Source organism: Peromyscus leucopus, chromosome 10, assembly GCF_004664715.2.
Source record: "Peromyscus leucopus breed LL Stock chromosome 10, UCI_PerLeu_2.1, whole genome shotgun sequence".
Lineage (NCBI taxonomy): Eukaryota > Metazoa > Chordata > Mammalia > Rodentia > Cricetidae > Peromyscus > Peromyscus leucopus.
In genome coordinates this window covers 79,392,443-79,401,685 of record NC_051071.1, presented here as the reverse complement: position 1 = coordinate 79,401,685, position 9,243 = coordinate 79,392,443, and the positions used below count along the sequence as shown (strand labels likewise).

The 9,243-nt window shown below is 47.4% G+C and overlaps 1 non-coding gene across 1 annotated transcript; it reads right to left on the bottom strand.

Annotated features, from left to right (window-relative positions):
* Positions 1 to 2,955: 2,955 nt before the first annotated feature.
* Positions 2,956 to 3,028, bottom strand: Trnak-cuu. The gene has a single exon. It is a non-coding gene; the product is annotated as a tRNA-Lys (tRNA).
* Between the last annotated feature and the right edge of the window lie 6,215 nt (positions 3,029 to 9,243).

The following is a 9,243-nucleotide window of genomic DNA, read 5'->3' as shown; positions in this document are numbered from 1 at the left end:
GAGAGCTGGGATTAAAGGCATGCGCCACCACTGCCCGGCCCGATCCTCTTTTTTTAACCCGATTGGCCTGGGGCATTTTGTCACAGTGAAAGGAAGTCGCCTGACACAACTATTCTTAAAAATTTTCCAGGCCAGCCTGGTCTACAGCAGGAGTTCCAGGACATCCAGGGCTATGCAGAGAAACCCTGTCTCCAAATACCAAACAAACACAAATAAAACAAAACATATTATCTCAAACATAATAGAAAACAGAATCAATTATGTAGTGAGGATAAGTATCACTTTCTGGGTAATGTAAAATTAATTTCTTCAGTCTTTAAGTTTTGACAGCCATTGGCTTAGGAGTTGACTCTCTCTCTCTCTCTCTCTCTCTCTCTCTCTCTCTCTCTCTCTCTCACACACACACACACACACACACACACACACACACACACACACGCCGCCCCAGGGCTCCCAAGGAGAAGCTGCCTTTGATTTGAAGTACAGAGGTGCAGTTACAGGTGTTTAATAAAGTCAATTGTGCCTGGCCTCAGTTCATTATTGAGCTCCACAAATGTTTATGGTACCAGCCTCGCGGAGCAGAAGACCAGGAGGCTGGGAGTTTGTCAGATGACCACAAACCCTTAGGTTCCCACTCTCTTGCCTTCCACTGTGACTTGGTGGCTTTTCCTGTGGTGAAATAGACTGTATCCCAGGTATCTGGACCAGTTTTATGACTCATTTTGGGTTTTTGTTTGTTTTAGAGCTTGAGTGTGTGTGTGTGTGTGTGTGTGTGTGTGTGTGTGTGTGTGTGTATGTTTTTAGCCTTTGTCTGTTTTATGGTTGTCTTATTTCTAGATAGAGCCTTGCTATTCAGTCTGTAGGGTTAAAAAGTCCGAGCTCATTTCCAAGTTTTGAAAACCTACCAATCTCTAAGCTTGATATTCCACCAATCCCCACCCTGTAAATCCTCCCCCAACCCCCAGAAAACCCCACCTCTAAGAAACCCTATATAAAGCCTGCCTTCCATTTGGTTCTTTGCTGTTTTCTCTTCAGAGTAGAGGCAGCCAGGCATCTGTGTCTTTCCCAATAAATCTCTTATGTGTGGTTTGTTGTGCAGTGTGACTTTGTGGTATTCCTTGCCTCCCAACTGCCAGGATACCTTTCCCCTCAGAGCTGCTTACACAGTCCAGGCAGGCCTTGAACCCACCATGTAGCAAGGCTGTCCTCACATTCCCAATCCTCTTGCCTCAGCCTCAGCACTGGGATGACAGGGTGTGTTACCACATTCCGCACTTGTGACTTGCTGTGACTGATGAAAGCAGCAACCATGACCCAGACTTGCAAAGTGCCACACGCATGCGGGCTTGCCTGCTCTTATGCCTGGGAAACATTTACCTTGTTGACCACCTTGAGGAACCCTGCTGACAGTGAGAGATTCCTGGTCCCGATGGCCCAGGGCCTAACTGACAGCCAGCAGAACCAGCAGGCCTGTGAGCAAGGCCCTCGGCTGACCCGCCCACTGTGAGCACACCTCACTGAGATCAGGGGCAAGCGTAGAAAAGCTAGGCCATCTGACCTGCCATCTTCGGAGCGGTAAGCATGACTGGTGTTCTGAGTCACTGAGGGAAGTGGGAATAGGAATTGACGTTAAAGAGGACCTGGGTAGAAATGGGTGTGCAGAGAGCTGGGTAGAGGTGTGGTGTTGCCCATTGTCCTTTTTCTTCAGGTCTATGGCCAGCTAGATCTCCGCTCCTCTATTCCTGCATCTCAGGCTAACACCAGAGCCCAACTTACTGTAAAGTGATTTGTTGAATAAATTAACCCCTTGGAGATCACCTCTGCCCAGTGGACTCCAAGCTAAGCGCAGCGGTTGGTTCCGAGCTTACAGCCTGCATCTTACATGCCTTTATGCTGTTCCTAGAACAGGGTCCAGGGTTAGGAGTTCTGTAGCCAGTGGTCGGAGAAATGGCCCTGTAAGGAGAGGCACTGGCTGCTCTTGCAGGCGACCTGGATTCGGTTCACAGAACCAACATGGTGACTAAAGTCACCTCTAACTCCCGGTTCCAGGGGACCTGATACCCTCTTCTGGACGCCACAGGCACCAGGCACACATGTGGTATGCATACATATATGCAAGCAAGCACTCACACATATAAAATAAAAAATAAATCATTTTAAAAAGTTCTATGGCAAACACTATTATTTAGCCCACACAAGATATTGATCCATTGTACCTCAGAGACTGGAAAAGCTAAGTGTTTCATTTCCCAGGCTCCTTTGCTGCTAACTGTAGCCTAAGTTTCTCTGGTCACTTATGAAATAACTCTTCAGGGCCTTAATATTAATTGCAAATTATATGGCCTATGGCTCAGACTTCTCACTAGCTAGCTCTTATAACTTAACCCGTAACTATTTATTTGTGTATCGTGTTCCTTGGCTTTACCTGCGTCCCATTACATGTTGCAGCTCTCACTGTCTCTCTTGGATTTTCCCACCTGGCTCCATCCTGCCCTGCCATAGGTCAATGCAGCTTTATTTATTAGCCAATGGGAGCAACACATGTTCACAGCATACAGAAAGACATCCCACAGCAACTAACAACAGCCATATGGCTTACCTCAGTGAGCTATCAATGGCAGGCTGCTGGAACATTGGTGGTGGGGGGGGACGCTTTTCTAACAAAACAACCGATTGTCTTTCCTCCTTTTCGTCTGACTTTGAACTTAGGTATTGGACCACTAGAGCCATCTTTAACAATGAGGCTTTGATAACCAGGGGGACAGTGTGTGCGTGTGTGAGATATTGTCACAACTGCTCATATGGAAATGGCTGAAATCAAGTTCAGAGTCAGAGGGGCAAAGGACGGCACAGGGTGTGCACACCAGGAAGTGTGATTTATTAGGACCATTAATGTGACCATCTATGTAGATATAACCAACCGTCTTATTAAATAAGAAACACAGAAACAAATGGCGCCCAACGTGGGGCTCGAACCCACGACCCTGAGATTAAGAGTCTCATGCTCTACCGACTGAGCTAGCCGGGCTAGAATGGCGCCCAACGTGGGGCAAGAGTTTCAACCTAAAACCTGAGTAAAAAGATTCTAAAATGGACCTAAAAACAGTTCTTAGTTGTCTTTTTCAAGTTAGCGGCAGCATGCGTGTTTGAGCTACTAGCTACTATGGCGGGTTCCTGGTGTGTGCGCTCAACCTGCAGTATGGCAAGAATCAGTAGTCCCTTGTTTCGTGGCAGGAAAACTCTAGCTACACATCTATATCCCTTTTTAAAGGTACTTTACTTCCATTGGCTGAAACTTGTTATAATCTTATTAGAATAAGTCATTTATCATTTGCCAAAAGAATTATAATAAGTACATAAACCTATGAGGTCTAAAATTTGAGAGGCACCTTCTTAGATGTGATATTGCAGTTCAGTGCATAATCTGCATGCCCCCACACTGTCCCTAGTAAGTCTTCTTCGTAGCCCACATCCATCTTATGTTGAGGGGGGTCAGGTTTGCAGTGCCATTGGTACTTCACATCTAGTACTATACTTGGCACTCTATGAATATATGCTTTTTGGCACTTTATCCAAATTTTGTGTAAGGGAACTAAGACACATCACGTGACTTGCCCAAAGTTACTCATTTAGTACAAAGCAGAGCTGAGACTTTACCTCAGGTCCGTTCTCTAAAGTCTGTGCTGAGCACAATGGCAGATTTCTGAATTGTCTGCAGAGTCCTGGCACCAGCCCCGACTCACTGGTCCAAAGGCGAGGCTTCAGCCCTTAGCACGGTGTCCCATGATGAACTGGACACTTTGTAAACAACACACATTGGTTGCTTCCAGTTCTGAGAGCCTAGGAAGTCTATGAGCAAAACGCCGGCTGATGGCATCTTCTGTGTCCTGGGGTGGGAAGGAGTACCTTACTCCCCTCAGTCTCTCAGACAGCAGCAGCATGGCCCCATTAAGGAGCATGGAGCCTCACTTGCCAAAAGGCCTCACCTCTCGACATCATCACATTCAGACCACAGCGGATGGCTTTACAAATTCCCTCCCCATAGCTTCACCTTGGGCGGTTCCTCCAGCTCCTCCCAGCCTCCCCCACAGAAATGTCCACACCACGTACATATGCTGAACCCACAGCTTTACAAAGGATCTGAGCTTACACGGTCCTTCTGGGAATAGCTCTGCCTCCTCCCACTTTCCAGCCTAGTGGAATTCCTCTCTTTCTCCAAGAGTCGCTCCTGGGAGAGTCTGCCCTGCGGCTCCTCCCCGGGGCTGGGGTCGCTGTCTTTGGTGTTGCGTGCGTATCACTGACTCTAACTTAGTAGTCAGCCCATAACTTTTTCAAGGCTTCAGTGAGGCATTTATTTAATAGTCTCAATTACAAATGCTTTTCCCCCCAGTGAAGTCAACTGATTCAAAACAATATTTTCAATGCAAAAACAATAATTTAGTGGTAATATGGGTCTCATAGCTCAGATATGAGTCAACGAACAACACTCAAACAAAGTGAGACTTTTTTTTTTTTTTTAGGAGAGAGGAAATAGAAGGGGGTAAAAGGTTGTTTTCTCAACAAACCAACTCAGGGGTACCCGAAAGGTTAGCTGAGTGACTCCTGGAAGATCCATCAGCCAGCCCAAATAAACACAGGTGCTCTTCTTGTTATTTTCAAATGATACAAACGCTACAACACTTTTATTAACTTAGAAACAGCTTTAAAAGTCGTCATTGTTGTGGGGGTTGAAAAACCAGCCACGCTTTACAAGCAGAAACAAGCCTGCCTCACTTATCAGTGACCTCGCAGAGCCTGGAGTCCAGGTCCGCCTTGAGAACTTGGGAGTTATTGTCTAGGGGTGGTAGTGTTTGCCTGTGGTCCCAGCACTCAGGAGGCTGAGACAGGTCGAGGGTTCAGAGCCAGCCTGCGGTATGTAGTGAGACCTTCTCTCAGAACACAAACAGGGAAAGGGTTGTGTGGGTCCTGTTTTTGAGCATAGGAAGGGTCTGGTATCAGGTGATCATTTCTGCCTTGCTGTGTCTGGGTGGTTGAGAGCCACGTAAGGTAAGAAACAAGATATCATCACGAGGTTCTTCAAGGGGCAGTGGACAGAAGAGGATCGTAGCTAGTCTTAGATGGCATCTCTGGTCAACAGTCCAATTTTATTGCTAGTGTGTGTTAAGACACAGTTTGCTTAATGTAAACATGTCATTGTTCTACAATCTGTGTGACTTTGGTGACGTGCTATTTTTCTTGTCTCTGTGACACCATACCCGGAAGAAGCAACTTCAAGGGGGAAGAATTTGTCTAGGTTCACGGTTTGAGACCGCACAGTCCATTGTGGTAAGGAACGCCATGGGGTAGAGGAACCCATGGCTGGGCAGACCCAGAGGCAGGGGGAGCTTGGCTGGACATGGCTCTGGGCTCTAACCCTCAAGGGCCAGCCCCTAGCAGTTCACTTCCTCAAGCTGTGTCCCACCTCCTAAAGGTTCCTCAACCTCCCAAACCAGATCCATGACCTGGAAAGCAAGCATTCAAACCTGGCCTGGTGGGGGGTTGCAGTCAAATCACAACAGGGAGTTTTTTTAATTTTTAAGGACGATTCATTTTTATCTATGTGTTTTGTGTGTGTGTGTGTGTGTGTGTGTGTGTGTGTGTGTGTGTGTGTGTATGTATGTATGTATGTGTATACATGCATTCATGAGTTTACGGAGGCCAGAGGACAACCTCAGGTGTCTTCCTCAAGAATAACATCCTCTTCCTTTGAGACAGGTCTCATTGGCCTGGAGCTCACCAATTAGGCTAGACTAGGTGAGCAGTGAGCCTCGGCAACATTCCTGTTTCTGGCTGCCCAGCATCAGCACTACAGAGGCTTTTAAAATGTGGGTTCTGTGGCTTTAACTCGGGTCCTTCTGTTTGGCAGGCAAGCACTTTACTGACTGAGAGGTCCACGTTTTTTCAACTTTAAAAACATCCATTTCAGGGGCTGGAGAAATGGCTCAGGAGCGGGCTGGGAAGGCGGACTGCTCTTCCAGAGGACCCGGGTTCAATTCCCAGCACCCACATGGCAGCTCACAACTGTCTGGAACTCCAAGATCAGATACCCTAACCCAGACAGACATACGTGCAGGTCAAACACCAATGCAATAAAATAAAATTAAATAAATAAAAAATCCATTTCAGAAGCTTCAGCAAATGTCAGTGACCTGAGATGTCTTGGCTTCGGAAAGCCTCTGATGGGGTGGACTCCACACAAGGCTGTTCTCTCCACCTATCCCTGATAAGACAGTTACAGGGACAGCCGCTAAATGGTGCCCCAGGAAGCAGGGCCAGGATTAGACAGAGAAGACATCGGGTCAATGGTTGGAGAGGCAAGGAGGGAACTGAGCCAGAAAAATATTAGAGATGGTGTGGACACCTGAAGCCCGGCACACGAGAAAGGGAGGAGGGACATTCTCTTGGGATCACAGAAAGAAATCTGAACTTTAAATAACTCACTTTTGGGGGGAGGGGGCGTCAGAAACTTGAGGGACAAAAAGCCAGGTTCTTTTTTTTTTTTTCATTTTTATTTATTTATTTTTCTATTATCAGCTTGATAGAGTACAAATCTTATCCTAATAGTGAAATGTTTCACCGAGGCCTGCCCAGTGATTGAGTAAAACCAAAACTTATTCTAAGCCACAGTCATCCTAGGGTCCCCCCTGCTAGGTAGCCTCCCTGGTTCTGTGAGTTGCAGTCTGATTGTTCTTTGAAAAGCCAGGTTCTTGATGGTTAAAGATTTACATCTGCCAAGCAGATTCCAAGATGCCTTCTGCAGAGACTTAGAGGCACAGCGGGCCTGTGAGAGAGTGATAACAGATAGCTGTCTCTTCCAGGAAATGCTGAAACCCAAGGTTTGGATCTGCCTCCCCCCTCCCCCACGCAGGCAGCTCCCCTCCAGAAGCCCTCCTAAACCCCAAAGCAGGCTTCCCACTACCTGACTTCTCTGCTCCATCACAGCAGGACAAAGAACAACTATTCCGTGCTTCCCACTAGGTTCGCGGACCCAAGAAGCAAGACCAGGAAGAATTGTTGACTGAGTTCCCCTCCCTCCCAAGGAGCCCAGGACACTGCAGGGCTGCAGGGTGGCCTTTGCACGAAGTGCAGGCTCAGCTGGATGCTTGGAATGACTTTCCAGACTGCTTGGCCTTGAGACTTCTCCGGGAGGGAAGGGGACACAGTGAGAGAAGGCCTGTGTCCAGAGACCGTTAGGTAACAATCCTGAGAACCTCCCCCTACCTCCTCACCACCCCCCCAGGCTGGGGAGCTGGATGAATTCATCCCTTCAATCAGGTTAAATGACCAGCATCTATCTATGTGACTCAGGAAAGGCTTCAGAGCTGAAGACTAGGAAGCTACACAATAAGCAATCATGACTTCCTCTGAATCTGACTCACCCTGGATGGTTTGCTGGAGATGGGGGCGCGGGGGGGGGGGGAGGCGGGCAGGGCTTTTGTAGCAAATTTAGTGAGTATGAAATGCAATGCATTTCATAGAAATCTAAAAATAAAGTGACTTTGTCACAGCTTGTAGATATAATTATCAATGGCCTTTCTAAACTGTTTTTGACTTGCTTTGATTGGTTTTGGTTTCTAGAAATCTTTGTAACACACAAACATGTGTTCCTCATATAAGGAGAAGAGCAGAATGCTAGGCTGCAGCCTGGGTTTATGTAACAGGCTGCATTCTTTTGATGTTTCCACATGGAAATGTGGACGCAGCATGGACTTCTAAGGCTTGACTAAGTACCAAAGGCAGGAAACACTAAAATCCAGTGGCCCTGCATGGAGTATGTTGTTGGACAAATGCCTTTATTATTTTAATTTTTAAATTTTTTTTGTTTGTTTTATGAGACAGGGTTTGTTGGTGTAGCCCTGGCTGGCTTTGAACTCAGAGATACGCCTGCCTCTGCCTTCAGAGTGCTGGGGTTAAAGTCGTGTGTCACTGTATCCAGCTTATTTTTAATTTTTAAAAACACTTTTCCAAGGCGGGTCTTTCTTGCTATATTGTGCTGGCTGGTCTGGTACTCACTTTGTAGCCCAGGCTGGCCACCTGGTCAGGTATCACTTTGTAGCCCAGGCTGGCCACAAACCCATGGCAATCCTTTTGTCTTACCCTTCTGAAGCCTGGGATTGCAATCGTATATCATCATGCCCAGCTTTTTCATTTACTTATTTATTTATTTATTTATTTATTTATTTATTTATTTATTTATTTATTTGTGTGTGTGTGTGCGTGTGCGTGTGCACGCGTGCTCGCGCCACAGCCCATGTGTGGAGGTCAGGGGACAACCAGCCTTTCTGGTTCCATTCTCATCTTCCACCATGTAGGTCTTGCGGCTCGAACTCGAGTTGACAGACTTGTCGGCCAGTGCCTCTACCCACTGGGCCACCTCACCAGCCCCCTGCTGACTGTTGTTAAAGCATTTTGGTTCCAGAGGGATGGGGAGCAGAAGGCAAGAAGGGAAGATGGGATATAAGAAAGCATCTTAGGGTTTAGTTAATAATCCCTCTCGCTTCCTGTAGCATGGCTGCTGCCTCCTTGCCAGAACTATTTCTGTCCCGGTCCCCTTATGTCCTCTTTCCACATTGCCCAGCTTACAGGCAGGCAGCGAGGCGTGGGGGTGAAGCGTCTAAAATGGGACTCCATAAGCACTGGCTCTCCAGTATTTTCTTTAGACCTCACCCGGTGGTATAAGCAGGCTTGGTTCTCTCGGCTGCAGCATCCACACCTGCGAGGCCACTTCCTCTCCCGTCCGGGCACATTTATAGACCCTGGAACAGAGAAAATGAGGCAAGCTTCAAGAGGGCAATGGAGTTGAGACCTTGAACGGTGTTTTGTTCCTTCTTTTGGTTCCTGGGAGTGAGCTAATAGGTAGGAGAAGGGGTCAAAACCTGCAGAGATTCCTGTAAGCTGTGGGAGGGGGCCTGAGGAGAATGGAGGCGTCAAATGGCTTGGGGTAGATGTCCTGATCAGACTGCCACCATAGTTTATCAATGCCACCGACATCCTTCCCTTCTGCCGTCTCCGATGATGTAGTCACAGGGCCCAGAACGAACCCACCCAGGTGCAGGCCAGCCGGCAGGCAGGGACCAAGAGGTAGGTGTGCTGGCTTGTGTCAGCTTGACAGAAACTCAAGTCACCTGCTGGTGGTTTAAATACAAACAGCCTCCACAGGCTCATATTTGAATGCTTGGTCACCAGCACTATTTGAAAGGATTG